The sequence below is a fragment of the Heteronotia binoei genome, chromosome 16 (assembly GCF_032191835.1).
Source record: "Heteronotia binoei isolate CCM8104 ecotype False Entrance Well chromosome 16, APGP_CSIRO_Hbin_v1, whole genome shotgun sequence".
NCBI classification, from domain to species: domain Eukaryota; kingdom Metazoa; phylum Chordata; class Lepidosauria; order Squamata; family Gekkonidae; genus Heteronotia; species Heteronotia binoei.
The window spans coordinates 53,201,325-53,217,964 of record NC_083238.1 but is presented as its reverse complement, the minus strand read 5'-3'; the positions used below and the strand labels follow the sequence as shown (position 1 = coordinate 53,217,964).

Genomic DNA, 16,640 nt, shown 5'->3' with positions numbered 1-16,640 from the left:
TCTCCTGGCTCCACCCCCAAAGTCTCCTGGCTCCACCCCCAAAGTCCCCAGATATTTCTTGAATTGGACTTGGCAACCCTACTGGAGATTGGCAACCCTAGCTCAAGAACCCTTTCCTCACTTTTCGCATTATGTCTACCCAACGAATGGGACAATCTGTTTCATGGTAAGATTGCACTCAAGTGGGAAAACAAGTGAGCTCCAGCACTGGCATTGTAAAAGCTGGGAACAATTTGTGACGGGGGGAAAAAATCAGCTCAAATGCAACAATATGACCTGCACTCTCCAGGCTTTATTTTGCTGAAAAATGGTCTATTGCATTGGAATATTTGGCTGAAGAAGAGGTTATTTCAAGTGAACTTAAAGCTCGCAATTTACTGCATCAAGAAAACTGCATTACTGTCACTAATATCTGAATGTATTTAACAGTAATAGTATGATAAGATATTCTACCTTTTCCTTTGTAGGTATTCAATACTCGCTTAAATCAAAAACACTACGTATGCATATAGATCCAAGTGGGCAGCTGTGTTGGTCTGAAGCAGTAGAACAAAGCAGGAATCAAAGTGGCACCTTTAAGACCAACCACGTTTTATTCAGAACGTAAGTGCGCTTAAGAGAGCGCACGGAAGCTTATGTTCTGAATAAAAATTGGTTGGTCTTAAAGGTGCACTTGATTCCTGCTTTGTACTACATATGTATGTTGACAATTGCATTGTTATTCTATTTTTACTTCTCTATGTTTGTCCAATTGGATGTCTGATCGATGATTTGTGATTTGGAAATCTCAATAAATGTTGCAAAAAGTTTGGCCTGGCTTTCCGAGGACAGTGTGAAAGAGCCACATGTGAAGAAGAAGAAGAAGTGCAGATTTATACCCCGCCCTTCTCTCTGAGACTCAGAGCGGCTTACAATCTCCCATATCTTCTTCCCCCCACAACAGACACCCTGTGAGGTGGGTGGGGCTGGAGAGGGCTCTCACAAGCACAACCTTTCAAGGACAACCTCTGCCAGAGCTCTGGCTGACCCAAGGCCATTCCAGCAGGTGCAAGTGGAGGAGTGGGGAATTGAACCCGGTTCTCCCAGATAAGAGTCCGCACACTTAACCACTACACCAAACTGGTTCCTGAGCTGCAGTTTGGCCATCCCTTCATCATGCAAGAACAAGAGGGTTGCCAAGTTTAGGTTGAGCCTGCATGGTGTAGTGACTGCAAGTGGCAGATTCTAACCTGGAGAACTAGTTGGATTCCCCCCTTCCTCCTTCCCATGAAGCCTGCTGGGGGACCTTGGGCCAATCCCAGTTCTCTCAGGACTCTCTCAACCCCACCTGCCTTACAAGATGGCTGTTGTGGGGAGATGAGATTGTCAGCCACCTTGAGACACATAAGACCAGCTGGGCGACCTTGGACCAGTCATAGGTCTCTCTCAGACCTTTCTCAGCCCCACCTGCCTTACAAGGTGCCTGTTGTGGGGAGGAAGGGAAGGCGATTGTCAACCACCTTGAGACACATGAGGCTGCTGTGGCAAGTAGTGTTCTGTATTCTTGTTGCCTTGCGGGGGTTTTAATAGTGGGAGGGCTTCTAGTGTCCTAGCCCCACTGATGGACCTCCTGGTGTTTTTGGCCACTGTGTGACACAGAGTGTTGGATTGGATGGGCCAATGGCCTGATCCGACATGGCTTCTCTTATGTTCTTATGGGACACAGAGTGTTGGACTGGATGGGCCATTGGCCTGATCCAACATGGCTTCCCTTATGTTCTTATGGGACACAGAGTGGATGGGCCATTGGCATGATCCAAAATGGCTTCTCTTATGTTCTTATGTGACACAGAGTGTTGGACTGGATGGGCCATTGGCCTGATCCAACATGGCTTCCCTTATGTTCTTATGGGACACAGAGTGGATGGGCCATTGGTCTGATCCAACATGGCTTCTCTTATGTTCTTATGTGACCCAGAGTGTTGGACTGGATGGGCCATTGGCCTGATCCAACATGGCTTCCCTTATGTTCTTATGGGACACAGAGTGGATGGGCCATTGGCATGATCCAAAATGGCTTCTCTTAGGTACTTATGCCTGGTGCAGCAATGCTCTGTATTCTTGGTGAGCAACAGCAGGAGGGTGCTGAAGTTCTGGTCCCACTGATGGCCCTCCAAGTGGCATGGGTTTTGGCCATTGTGTGACATAGAGTGTTGGACTGGATTGGGCTATTGGCTTCTCTTATGTTCTTATGACCTTGGGCCAATCAGCGTTCTCTCTCAGACCTCCCTCAGCCCCACCTCCCTCACAAGGTGGCTGTTGTGGGGAGAGGAAGGGAAAACGATTGTCAGCTGCTTTGAGACTCCTTAGAGTAGAGGAAAGTAGGGTATAAAAACCAGCTCTCCTTCTTCTTCGGGGTAGGGAGCATTTTGGAGATTTGCGGGTGGAACCGAAGGAAGGCAGGATTTGAGGAAGGAATGGAACCTCGGCAGGATATAATGCCAAAGACTCCGCCCTCCAAAGCAGCCATTTTCTCCAGAGGAACTGATTTCTGTGATCTGGAGATCAAGTGTAATTTCAGGGGCTCTCCAGGCCCCACCAGGAGTTGACAACCCTATAAATGACACCGTATGCATGCCATGCTAACAGCGGAGTGGGTTTTTTTCAATGCACCCGTCGGCAAACAGATTGGAACAGAAACAACAAACGCGATCCAGCCTGTCTATGACCAACCCCTGGCTGGCTCCCAGTTTTACGTCTGGCTGCTTCCCTCACCAAATTCCGTTCCAATAATTACTAACCGAGACCAAGCATCAGTCACATTAGGTGGTTAAGCTGGAGAACAAACATTTCCACTGGAAAGCCATTCTCTTTGCTCCTATGGCCAAAATCCTTGTTATCAATGGCACACTGATACAGCCTGTTCACAGTCATAAGAACAAAAGAGAAGCCATGTTGGACCAGGCCAGTGGGGCCAGGACACTAGAAGCCCTCCCACTGTGACCCCCTACAAGCACCAAGAATACAGAGTATCACTGCCCCAGACATAAGAACAAAAGGGAAGCCATGTTGTATCACGCCAATGCCCATCCAGTCCAACACTCTGTGTCACAAAGTGGCTAAAATACAGGTGCCACCATGAGGTCCATCAGTGGGGCCAGGACACTAGAAGCCCTCCCACTGTGACCCCCCCCCCCAAGCACCAAGAATACAGAGTATTACAGCCCTAGACATAAGAACAAAAGAGAAGCCATGTTGGATCAGGCCAATGGCTCATCCAGTCCAACACTCTGTGTCACACAGTGGCCAAAAAACCCAGGTGCCATCGGGAAGACCATCAGTGGGGCCAGGACATTAGAAGCCCTCCCACTGTTGTCCCCCCAAGCACCAAGAATACAGAGCATCACTGCCCCAGACAGAGAGTTCTAACAATATGCTGTGGCTAATAGCCACTGATGGACCTCTGCTCCATGTGTTGATCCAATCCCCTCTTGAAGCTGGCTATGCTTGTAGCTGCCGCCACCTCCTGTGGCAGTGAATTCCATGTCAATCATATTAAGCGGTTCTTCTGGAGAACAAACATTTCCATTGGAGAACCATTCTCTTTGCTCCTATGGCCAAATTCTTGTTATCAATGGCACACTGACACAGCCTATTCACAGTCTCTGTTCAGGAGTGACAACCAAGGGCATCTGGTATCACTGCTACATTTGTTGTCGCTTCCCAATGTATCCCGGCACTCACAGGTAAACCAGGGAGGAGCAACAGATGTTGTGGAATATTACCTTTTTAGCTAGGGTTGCTGGGTCCCCTCACCAGTCCAGTGGTGGGATTTGGGTGGGGGGTGTTTCCAAGGTTGGGTGGGGACATCATGCAACATCCCCAATGCAATGACATCACCCGGAAGTGACATCATTGCATTGGGGATGTTGCACAGGGGATGTTCTGGTTTTTGGGCAAACTCTATGGCCAAATTGGGCTTAAACCATAGAGTTTGCCAAAAACCAGTGTGTCCTCCACGCCACATCCCAGTTTAGGGGAGTGGTTTCCCCAGCCAGCCAGCTGGTCCATGGAAGAGAGGAGTCCCCTAAATTGGAAGATCTCCCACTGGGACCTGAGGGCAGGGAACCCTACTTTTAGCACTGCTGGTCTGTACAGAGTTGACAGGATGGGGTTTTTTTTGGGGGGGGGGGGAGAAAAAGCCCAGCAGGAGCTCCTCGATGCTTTCCCCACTGCAGCAGGCATGCTAGGGAAGGCTGAAGCCATGGGGGAGACATTTAAAGATGCCTCCCTGCACCGTCCCTAGCTTGCCAGCTGGAGCCCTGGCCAGCCCAAGTGGAGCTCTGCTCCGGTTCGCTCCTGCCCCCCAAAAGCCCTGGTCAACAGGCCACCATCTGCCACTCTGACCTGATTAGGAATGCTACACTGTGACCTGAGAAGTAGCCAAAAGGCAGGGCAACCAGGATACAGAGGCTAATAGAGAGGAGGAAGATTACTAGCCTAAGCAGGGCAGGTTCCAGTGGGCCATGGGGGCCCCTTTCCCTTTTCTGCTTTCCATTGTGTCCCCCCAACTCACACCTCCCTGCTCACCTGCCTGCATCCCTCCCCACCACTACCTTGCTCTGTATTCTTTCCTTGTCCACTTGCTCAGTTCCTATTCCTCCCAGGGCTTGCCCATCCTTCACAGGCTGTGTTGGGCAGTGCGTGCACCTGGGAGTGTAGAAGGTGGGAAGGGTCACCAAAAAAGGAGATGGGCAGGAAGGGTGAGTGGAGGACAGCAAGTGTGGGAAGAAGAAGGATGAGGAAGAGGAGAAGAAGGAGAAGAAGAGGAAGAAAGATGAGAAGAAGAAAGATGAGGAGGAGGAGAAGAAGAAGAAGATGAGAAAGAAGAGGAGGAGGAGGAAGACAACGACATTGGATTTATATTCCACCCTCCACTCTGAATCTCAGAGTGGCTCACAATCTCCCTTACCTTCCTCCTCCACAACAGACACCCTGTGGGGTGGGTGGGCTGAGAGAGCTCTCCCAGAAGCTACCCTTTCAAGGACAGCTCTGCAAGGGAGCTATGGCTGACCCAAGTCCATTCCAGCAGCTGCCTGTGGAAGAGTAGGGAATCCAATCTGGTTCTCCTAGATAAGAGTCCATGCGCTTAACCACTACACCACACTGGTCCTTGACACCTTCAGAACAATTCCAAGTGCCTAGGAAGACTCGCCTTGCCCCCAGAAACATTAGCACGCCAGCACGCTTTTTATGTGCTGTCTAGACTGTACTGTACAACTCCAATAACCTTGTCACGACTGCATTTTTTAAAAAAATCTGGTCTGTTGTGGAAAGAAAATGGAAAGGCAAAAGAAAGTGGATATGTAAAACAACAACACATGAGGTAGATTTTAGGTTTTTTATGGAAAGAGAAACTCCTAAGAGGGTACTTCATCTTCTTCATGGAAAGTAAGCCATTTGTATGGTAATCAGATTCCTTCGCTTGTTCGAGAAAATAGCCCTGCACTGAAATGATCATGAGAAAAACAAGAATATCAGGGGGAAGGGTATGGTTTGGATTTCTTCGATACCTCCACCCAAGAAGATTCAAAGCCCGAGCCAAACACTATGGGAGAAACTCAAGAGCAGATCAAAGAAGAAGAGTTGGGTTTTTATACCCCACTTCTCTCTACCCAAAGGAGTCTCCAAGTGGCTTACAATCTCCTTCCCTTTCTCTTGCCATGAGAGACACCCTGTGAGGTAGGTGGAGCTGAGAGAGTTCTGAGAGAGAACTTCTTTTGAGAAGCATAGACAGCTTCAAGTGGGGACTGGGTAAACATATGGAGCAGAGGTCCATCAGTGGCTATTAGCCACAGCGTATTGTTGGAACTCTCTGTCTGGGGCAGTGATGCTCTGTATTCTTGGTGCTTGGAAGAGACAACAGTGGGAGGGCTTCTAGAGTCCTGGCCCCACTGATGGAAGCTCCTGATGGCACCTGGGTTTTTTTGGCCACTGTGTGACACCGAGTGTTGTACTGGATGAACCATTGGCCTGATCCAACATGGCTTCTCTTATGTTCCTATGCTCTTAAACCTCAGTATAACATTACCACAAATCTGAAATAAATAAATAACTGGGTTGTGGGGAGCAAGAGAGAGAGAGAGAGAGAGAGATGTTGGGTGGGTTGCCAAGCTCCAGGCAAGGCCTGGAGATCTCCCAGTATCACAACTGATCTCCAAATCCCGCCCCCCCCCCAAGAAAATGGATGCTTCAGGGGGTTGACTCTATTGTCGACAGAGTAATTAACCTAGCAATGGCACACAACCTGATTAAAGAGTGGATGAAAGTTTATTTAGGAATGAAGATACTTGATAGGAAAGAGGAAAGACAGAGACAAGTTCCTAATTACATCTCTAGCTGAGAGAGAGGGTAAGACTGAACTATGGGCATTATACCCCAAGCTCCACCCCTAAACCTCCAGGAATCTTCCAACCAGGAGCTGGCAATCCTAATTAGGGTAAGGTTGCCAAGTCTGACTCAGGAAATATCTGGGGACTTTGGGGGTGGAGCCAGGAGCATGGTTGTGACTAGCACAATTGAACTCCGAAGGGAGTTCTGGCCACACACCTTTTAAATGCCTTCTTTCCATTGAAAATAATGGAAGATGGGGACACCTTCTTTGGAAGCTCATAGAATTGGGCTCCCTAGTCCAATCTTTTTTAAACTTGGTAGGTTTTTTGGAGGAGAGGCAGCAGATGCTATGCTGAAAATTTGGTGCCTCTACCACAAAAACAACCCCTCTAGAGCCCCAGACACCCACAGATTGGTTTCCATAGGGAATAATGTAGTGCCCAGCAGTCATTTCCCTCCCCTCCCCCAATTTCTGATAATCCTGAAGCAGGGGGAGGGCCTCCAAATTGGAGGGCTGGCAGCCCTAAATTAAGGGAAGGTCTAGGATGCCACTGAAAAACCTTGAGATGCCAAGTTTTCTCTTTACCGCCCCTCATAAAGCTCAGATGCTGCATGAGTGGTTGCCAATGTAGGATTGCAATATAATCTCTAGGGACCAAATGTGCAAAGGAAAGACTGGATATTACTCATTATTATGTGGAAGTGAGGAGAATGCCTAACCAACCAAAAGACTTGTATACACCGGGGTGGCTAAACTTGCCACATAGGATAAATGTCAGACGTTTGAAAGCTGCAAGACATGGACATCAGATGTTTGAGAGCCACAAGGAAGGAAGGAAGGAAGGAAGGAAGGAAGGAAGGAAGGAAGGAAGGAAGGAAGGAAGGAAGGAAGGAGGGAGGGAGGAGAGAGGGAAGAAGGAAGGAGGGAGGGAGGAAGGAGGGAGGGAGGGAGGAAGGAAGGAAGGAAGGAAGGAAGGAAGGAAGGAAGGAAGGAAGGAAGGAAGGAAGGAAGGAAGGAAGGAAGGAAGGAAGGAAGGTGGATGGGGGAGGGAGAGTGAGAGCTAGAAAGAAAGCAACTTTAACTTTAAATGCATTCTCTGGTTGACTTGGTTTGAGAGCCACACAATATGTATAAAAAGTGCCACATATGACTCCAGAGCCACAGTTTGGCCACCCTGGTATAGACTATACCACGGAGTGAGGGCAGGGGAATAGCTATTGAAACAGTGTCCTGGGCTGGCAAATTAAATCCCTCAGTATTGCAAGTTAAGTCCCCAAATTGGAAGGCATGTGTTTCAATTCTTGTGTGTGTGTGTGTGTGTGTGTGTGTGTGCATGTGGGGGAGACATTTTGCTTGGCCCTTATTATTATTTGCACTTTGCACAGCGTCATACCTGCCTCACTCAAGAATGACAGTTTGCACAAGCAAACACAGGGTTGCCAAACTCCAGCTGGGACCTGGAGGCACCCCCCCCCCCAAGTTATGGCTGTTCTCCAGCCTACATAAATATGTTCCTTGGAGAAAATGGCCGCTTTAGAAGGTGGACTCCATGGCGTTCGACCTGAGGCCCTTCCCTTCCCACAAGCCCCACCTTCTTTGAGCTCCTCCCCCACAAACCTCCAGGATTTTCACAACCCAGAGTTAGCAACTTGTGGTAAAGGTGATGCAGCAATCACACACATTTCAGTGAGGTTTGTCATCCCTTTAATCATAAAAGCCCTTCCCATAATTATACACACGGATTCTGCCAATATGAGGGAGTTTGGCAACGCTGACAGCTAATGAAATGACAGCTATGAAATGCTGCTGCCCATGTTATTTCCTATTAATCAATTTGTCAACACATACTTCTTGGATTTCCAATGAAATCAGAAGCCTGCTCCGTAACCAGCTTTCCCTCTAAGCTGAGTTAGCGTGAGCTAGCTCACAGATTTTTAGCCTCCAGCTCACCCATTTTTGTCTTAGCTCAGGATGGATGGCACCAGAGCACACTAATTGATACAGGAGCTCACAACTTTAATGCCAGGAGCTCACAAAGTAGAATTTTTGAAGAAGAAGAAGAATTGCAGATTTATACCCTGCCCTTCTCCCTGAATCAGAGACTCAGAACGGCTTACAATCTCCTATGTCTTCTCCCCCCACAACAGACACCCTGTGAGGTGGGTGGGGCTGAGAGGGCTCTCACAGCAGCTGTCCATTCAAGGACAACCTCTGACAGAGTTATGGCTGACCCAAGGCCATTCCAGCAGGTGCAAGTGGAGGAGTGGGGAAGCAAACCCGGTTCTCCCAGATAAGAGTCCGCACACTTAACCACTACACCAATCTGGCTCTCTTTGCTCACAACATCCTGCAGCTTGAGGGAACATTGCCCGTACCTCCACACCCGAACACTCATTTGTGAAAGCAGCCCAAAGCCATGTATCCATGTTACCAAACGTCACAGAACCTGAGGCAAATTCCATTTTAAATCTGCCTCCCTTTTGTTCCCTGTACACAAACATCCCAACACGGGGCATGTTCCCTCAGACATACGACTCATGGCGTTTAATTGTGCATGAGATGACGCCGCTTTGGATTCTAGCCTTCGGCACTTAGATGTGCATGTAAGGTCTTGCAGCAGCCTCTGATGAGCGAGGGGAGGGGGGGTTGATAGGAAAGAGGAGAGACCGAGAGAGGTTCCTAACTCCATCTGTAGCTGAGAGAGACAGTAAGGTTGAACTATGGCATTAAACCAGGCTGAGGTCTCTCCCCAGGCTCCACCCCCAAATCTCCAGGAACAGCCGGATTAATAATTAGGCCAAGTAGGCACTGGCCTATGGTCCCCCATGCCTTTAGGGGACCAGGGCTGGTTATTCCTCCCGTCCCCCCCCCCCCCGCTTGCAGCCCTCCCAGCTTGCACGAGCAGTCAGCTGAGCCGCTGTTTGCCCGACTTGCCTGGTGCGGCTGCTGCTGGAGTTGTTGCCAAGTTTGCCTCTCTCTTAGGGTTGCCAATCCCCAGGTGGGGGCAGGGGACCCCCCAGTTTGGAGCCCCCCCCCCAGCTTCAGGGTCGTCAGAAAGCGGGGGGAGGGGAGGGAAATGTCTTCTGGGAACTCTATTCTTCCCTATGGAGATTTATTCCTATAGAAAATCATGGAGAATTGATCTGTAGGTATCTGGGGCTCTGTGGGGGCTGTTTTTTGGGGTAGAGGCACCAAATTTTCAGTATAGCATCTAGTGCCTCTCCCCAAAATACCCCCCAAGTTTCAAAAAGATTGGACCAGGGGGTCGAATTCTATGAGCCCCAAAAGAAGGTGCCCCTATCCTTCATTATTTCCTATGGAAGGAAGGGATTGAAAAGGTGTGCCGTCCCTTTAAATGTGATGGCCAGAACTCCCTTTGGAGTTCAATGATGCTTGTCACACCCTTGATCTTGGCTCCACCCTTAATGTCTCCTGGCTCCACCCCCAAAGTCTCCTGGCTCCACCCCCAAAGCCCCCAGATATTTCTTGAATTGGACTTGGCAACCCTCCTCTCTCTACCTCTCCCCTGCAGCTTAGTCAAAGGGGCTTTTGAGAAGATGCCTGCAGGCTGCAGTGGGGGCCGTGGGCGGTGAGGCAGGCGCTCAGACTCTGAGATAATTTGCGAGGCCCCCCCCCAATATTTCCACTGCCTAGGGGCCTCCACAGGGTTTAATCGGGCACTGTCTCCAGGCATCTTCAAACCAGGAGTTGGCAACCTTAATTAGCAGGGTATAACGCCACCGAGTTCGCCCGCCCTTCTGTTAACATCTCGGAAGCAGGGAAGTCCACAAGACGCTGGAGAGCTCTTTTTCAAAAGGGGAATCAAAGCAATCTGGTTTATACAGTAAGCCTTTCTGTTTCCTATGAGAACCTTTTTTTCCCCCTATTAAAAAAAAAGAAAGGAGAGCCTGCAACACCAAAGCCCATGTTTCCTCTCTAACAAAGAACAATCCTGTCACAAACAGTAGAAGACATTGTCTGGAGCAAATAAGTTCCAGATTTCTCTGAGCTAGCGGAGAAGAAATCTCATGTCCAAAAGCCGAGGCAAGAACATGACACAAGTTTCCTGGACTCGCCAAGCGAACCCAGGTCAGCCTGCAAGGAGAAGAAGCCGAGAAGGGAGTGCGCATCATGTTCCAGAGCATGGAAAGAGCACCGGCTTATTTACGGCAGCGTCGTTTCGCAGCCGCCTCTTCATTTACCTCAAGTGGCAAAAGGCACATTGCTTCGATTGCGCGCAGGTTTCTCGCAACCCCCTGAAACTGAACCGACAAACAGACAACAAGCTTGTTAAAAAGAAATCCTCCAGAAAGCATGAAGCGGGGATCACTCACCGTCTTGTTGTGCCAAAATGAAGGATGGTTGTAACACGGCGAGGCAAAGCAAAACGGCTCCCTGCACACAGCTCATCGCGCCTAAAGGAGATTAGGCATGAGACTCTATGTGCAAAAGAGGAAAGGAAGAAAAAATGAAGGTGGGGGAAAAAGAATTAAAAAAAAATCAAATGTGCACCATCAATGGGTTTCCTGCCCCCTCAGCCACCGGGCCCTGCTCAGAACTCAGCCGCAGACATTCCTCACCCCCGGCCTTAAATAGGAAAAACTTTGGCTTCCTGTATTTCCCAGCCCCTTTCTGAAACATGAGAGGAGGTCCCGTCCCCTGAACATGAAATGAAATGATGAATATTGCTTTTGGCCTCAGAGAGAGCGAACAGCCGGCTGAAGCAGATACCGAAGACATCTGGGATGTTCGTGGTTGGGACGCTCAGCATGGGAACAGAGCATTAATCTGCATGTGTTTGTTCCAGGACATGCAATGCATGCTTTTCTAAGCTTGGTGCCTGCACATGGGTGGAAAAGCAAGGGCAGGATTCCACCTAGTTTGCAACAGGGGTCTTTTATCGCATAAAAGGAGAGCCAGTTTGGTGTAGTGGTGAAGTGTGCGGACTCTTATCTGGGAGAACCAGGTTTGATTCCCCACTCCTCCACTTGCACCTGCTGGAATGGCCTTGCGTCAGCCATAGCTCTGGCAGGAGTTGTCCTTGAAAGGGCAGCTGCTGGGAGAGCCCTCTCAGCCCCACCTACCTCACAAGGTGTCTGTTGTGGGGGGAGAAGATATAGGAGATCGTAAGAAAAAGAAGAATTTCAGATTTACACCCCGCCCTTCTCTCTGAATCAGAGACTCAGAGCGGCTTACAATCGCCTTTATCTTCTCCCCCCACAACAGACAGCCTATGTGGTGGGTGGGGCTGAGAGGGCTCTCACAGCAGCTGCCCTTTCGAGGACAACTTTTGCCAAAGCTATGGCTGACCCAAGGCCATTCCAGGAGATGCCAGTGGAGAAGTGGGGAATCAAACCCAGTTCTCCCAGATAAGAGTCCATGCACTTCACTACACCAAACTGGCTCTCTCTGAGAACCACTCTGAGAGTTTCAAAGAGAAGGGCGGGATATAGATCTGCAGTCGTCGTCTTCTTCTTCTTCTTCTTCTTCTTCTTCTTCTTCTTCTTCTTCTTCTTCTTCTTCTTCTTCTTCTTCTTCTTCTTCTTCTTCTTCTTCTTCTTCTTCTTCTTCTTCTTCTGTGTTTCGTCCCTTTGGCATGTCCTAATTGTAATGACCTCTGGCCGTTAGACAATAAACACTACGTTAGGGTGTATTTTTATGTAGCATATTTGTAAACAGGCATTTATTAGCCTGGTTCCTTATCTTCTAGCAGCTGCCACCACTATAAAGGCAGGGCTTTGATTAGTAAGTTAGAGATCTGAAAGCTTCCACACACAAAAATAATGGACAGTTTCCCATAAAAGTGATGAGAGACCATGCCAATAAATGACATTCTGTTCTGGGAAGGATGACTTGGCAAAGAGAGACTGGCTTGAATCATCACTTATTCTAGTGTGAAATGGGCCTTCTTAAAGGAGTGCAAGCAGGAACTATGGGGGGTGCACCCCCTGACATCACCATCGTTTCACACGGGGCTTTTTTGTAGGAAAAGCCCAGCAAGAGCTCATTTGCATATTAGGCCATACCCCCTAAAGTCACCATTGTTTCACACAGGGCTTTTTTTGTAGAAAAAGCCCAGCAGGAACTCATTTGTATATCAGGCCACACCCTCTGGGGGGGTCATCATTGTTTCATACAGGGCCTTTTTGTAGAAAAAGCCCAGAAGGCACTCATTTGCATATTATGCCACACCCTCTGAGGGGGTCACCATTGTTTCACACAGGGCTTTTTTGTAGGAAAAAGCCTGGCAAGAATTCATTTGCATGTTAGGCCACACCCTCTAAAGTCACCATTGTTTCACACAGGGCTTTTTTTTGTAGAAAAAGCCCAGCAGGAACTAATTTGTATACCAGGCCACACACTCTGGAGTCACCATTGTTTCATACAGGGATTTTTTTAGAAAAAGCCCAGCAGGCACTCATTTGCATATTAGGCCACACCCTCGGACACCAAGCCAGCCGAAACTGTGTTCCTGTGCATTCCTGCTCAACCCCCCCCCCCCCCCCCCAAAGAAGCCCTGGGTGTTAGGATAAAGAATAAGTTCATCCACATGAAGCCAGTCCACGTTAGCCGGTGATAAACGTTTCGTTGCCTTTATCAAGACTGATGGCTTTTAAGTGGAACCCCAAAATCCTGTCTCTTCCTCACAAGGCTCTAGCTCATTCCTTGTAAAGACGGAGTGGGTTCTCAAGGGACTATTGTATCACTCCCGCTCTACGAAGGTTGCAGCAGGCAGACTGCTGTCTGTGCAGCAGGCAGATAGGAGCAAGGCAGTAGAGTCTCGCAGCGGTGGAATGGACTGACTGTACCACTGCAGGCTGCCACTGGGGGAACAGCATTTCACATGGGCTCCAATAAACAAGCCAGGAAGTGAAACTGTGAAAAAAAAAATTCACATAACCTTTCTGCCTTCTGAGACACGTGAACACATGAAACCGCCGTATACTGAATTAGATCCTCTTGGGCCCACCAAGGTCAAAGTCAGGATATTCATACAAACACACATGAAGATGCCAAATACTGGCTCAGACTCTTGGTCCATAAGATTTGGAACTGTCTTCTGAGACTGGCAGTGGCTCTCCAGGGTCTCAGGCTGAGGTCTTTCCCATCAACTCCTGCCTGGTCCTTTTCAACTGGAGATGCCGGGGATTGAACCTGGGACCTTCTCCATGGCAAGCAGAGGCTCTTCCACTGAGCCACCATCCCTCCCAATACAGTACAATCTTCTCTATCCGACTTATCATTCTGCCACTTCATTCTACTCCATGGCATTGTACCCATTTAGGGTTGCCAGCAAATGCACATGGGGTCTGTGACCTAAACAAAAGGCACTCAGATGGGCATCCATGTAGTAAGAACTGACTGTATGAACTGTCAGCTCCAGTGAGTTCACTGAAATTTAGCATCTACTACAGGGGTGGCCAAACTGTGGCTAAGGAACCACATGTCGCTCTTTCACACATGGTGTGTGGCTCTTGAAGCCCCCACCGCCCCATTCGAAGGCATTTATCTCTTAAAATAACTTCTCCAAGTCAAGCCAGCCAGTGGCTTGGAGAATGCATTAAAATTAAAGTTGCTTTCTTTCCACCTCTCCCTCCCTCCTCCCATCTGTTCCCCTCCCTCCCTCTCTCCCTGTTTTGTAGCTTTCAAACATCTGACATTCATGTCTTGCGGCTCTCTGGTGTTCATTCTATGCGGCTCTTATGCTGAGCAAGTTTGGCCGCCCCTGATCTAGTAGATTCTCCACATTTGGACACAGTTCCTCTGTGTGTAGTATCCCTCCTTTATCTCAGACTGGGCCATGCCCCTAGCAAATGGGCTACCTCAATTGTTCTCCTCAGGGGAAGAAGAAACACATTTTTTTTGTCCTACTGTTGAAGTCCTCCCTGGTTCCACTGGTTCCACTTGCACCTGCTGGAATGGCCTTGGATCAGCCATAGCTTTCACAGGAGTTGTCCTTGAAAGGGCAGCTGCTGTAGAAAGCTCTCTCAGCCCCACCTACCTCACAGGGGGCCTGTTGTAGAGGGCGGGAAGGTAGAGGAGACTGTGGCCTGAAGGAAAGACAACGGCCTGGCCAACCTTGTCCTGCCTCCATCTTAAGACTCAGAAGGCAGCATTAAGCTTTCATGTACCTTGACCTATGCGAGAATGCTGGGGGTCTCGGAATGTGCTGCCCTTTCACCTCCTTCCTGGAATCCACATTTGGGGTTCCAAGCTTATGTAAACATTGGTCGTTGTTAGTCAATGATTGTGTACAGAGGAATGTATAAAATAAAGCAAGGCAACCACTGCCACGGAGACACAAGCAGCATGGACAGACTGCTGCGTGAATCTCATCTCTGAGTCGTGTGACCGTTACTACAGTGGCCGCTCTGAGACTCTGAGATTCAGAGTATAGGGCGGGATATAAATCTAGTACCACCGCCACCACCACATTCTCCTCCTCCTCCTCCTCCTCCTCCTCCTCCTCCTCCTCCTCCTCCTTCTTCTTCTTCTTCTTCTTCTTCTTCTTCTTCTTCCTCCTCCTCCTCCTCCTCCTCCTCCTCCTGGTTTTGGAGCAGTTTACACAACGAAAGAGCAGCTGATTCCCCAGAGATACTTGAGGCAATCCAAGTTGGCAAAGCTACCAAGGCTTGCACGGGGAGGGTGTGTGACTTGACACATTCGAAAGAAATGCAACCTGATTCCTCGATCACTTGGCTACGCCAACAAAAAAATGGGACAGTCTTTAGCCAGCAAGGTTTGTTTGTTTGTTTGTTTGTGTCCTACATTTCTTTTTCTCCAGCTTCCAGGCTGAAGAGGGTCTAGCCCCAGGAGGATTGGCCTCAAGTTCCCCTAGCATTACAGTTGATTTCCAGATTTCAGATTCTCCAGGAGGAAACGTCAGCTTTGGGCTGTGGACTCTGTGGCATCGCTTCCCTGCAAAGAGGCCTTCCTGCACTAATGCTGCCCCCGGCTCCATCCTCAGAGCTCCCAGTCCGGAGCCATGCCCCCTCCCCAAATTGGAAACATTCTATAATCCAGCCCAGGCATTATGCCCCATTGAAGCTCCTCCCCTCCCCAAACCCGACCTCCATAGACTCTGCCTTCCAACTCTCCAAGTATTTCACAGCTGTGGAGTGGACAATCTTAAAATGAGTAGAAGAAGAAGACTGCAGATTTATACCCCACCCTTCTCTCTGAATCAGAGACTCAGAGCGGCTCACAATCTCCTTTATCTTCTTCCCCCACAACAGACACCCTGTGAGGTGGGTGGGGCTGAGAGGGCCTTCACAGAAGCTGCCCTTTCAAGGACGGAGTCTCAGAGCGGCCTATGATCTCCTTTATCTCCTTCCCCCACAACAGACACCTTGTGAGGTGGGTGGGGCTGAGAGGGCCTTCACAGAAGCTGCCCTTTCAAGGACAGAGTCTCAGAGCGGCTTACAATCTCCCTTATCTTCCTCCCCCACAACAATCTTCTTCCCTTCTTTATCTTCTTCCCTCCTTTATCTTCTTCCCCTGTGAGGTGGGTGGGGCTGAGAGGGCTCTCACGGCAGCTGCCCTTTCAAGGACAACCTCTGTCAAATCTATGGCTGACCCAAGGCCATTCCAGCAGCTGCAAGCGGAGGAGTGGGGAATCAAACCCGGTTCTTCCAGATAAGAGTCCACACACAACCACTACACCAAACTGGTTCTCTGAGTACTGGTTTACTACTCCCTGAACCCATATGATTGTGAGAAATGTGTTTTCACTTAAAGCAGGAACTCTTGACCTGATAGCATTTATCTATGTCTTACGGTTTGCGCATCCCCGTTTTATTTAGAAAACTATCCAAATTCAAAGCTTAGGTTAGACATATTTCTGAGAACCGCAAAAGAAAACAACACCACACTTATACAACAATGTATCATAAAATTCTTTTCCTAATTACAATTTAGAGCAAATTATTAAATTCATTTCCTGCATACTGTATGAAGGAAGAAGAAAAAGATGAATCTCAGAGTCTCAGAGCAGTCACAATCTCCTTTACCTCCCACTCCCCCACAACAGACACCCTGTGAGGTAGGTGGGGCTGAGAGAGCTCTCCCAGAAGCTGTCCTTTCAAGGACAATTCCTACGAAAACTATGGGCATTTCAGCAGCTGCAAGGGGAGGAGTAGGGAATCAAACTGGTTCTCCCAGATAAGAGTCTACACACTTAACCGCAACACCCAGAACTTTTTTGGTAGAAAAAGCCCAGCAGGAACTCATTTGCATATTAGGCCATATCCCCTGCTGTCACCATCAT

At 48.9% G+C, this 16,640-nt stretch overlaps 1 long non-coding RNA gene across 1 annotated transcript in view; it reads right to left on the bottom strand.

Moving 5' to 3' along the window:
• LOC132585382 (uncharacterized) overlaps window positions 1-11,119 on the bottom strand; it is a 53,398-nt gene extending 42,279 nt beyond the window's left edge. The window contains exon 1 of the long non-coding RNA XR_009556306.1: window positions 10,708-11,119. This is a non-coding gene — a long non-coding RNA (uncharacterized LOC132585382). The remainder of the gene's footprint in view (window positions 1-10,707) is intronic.
• Window positions 11,120-16,640: the final 5,521 nt, after the last annotated feature.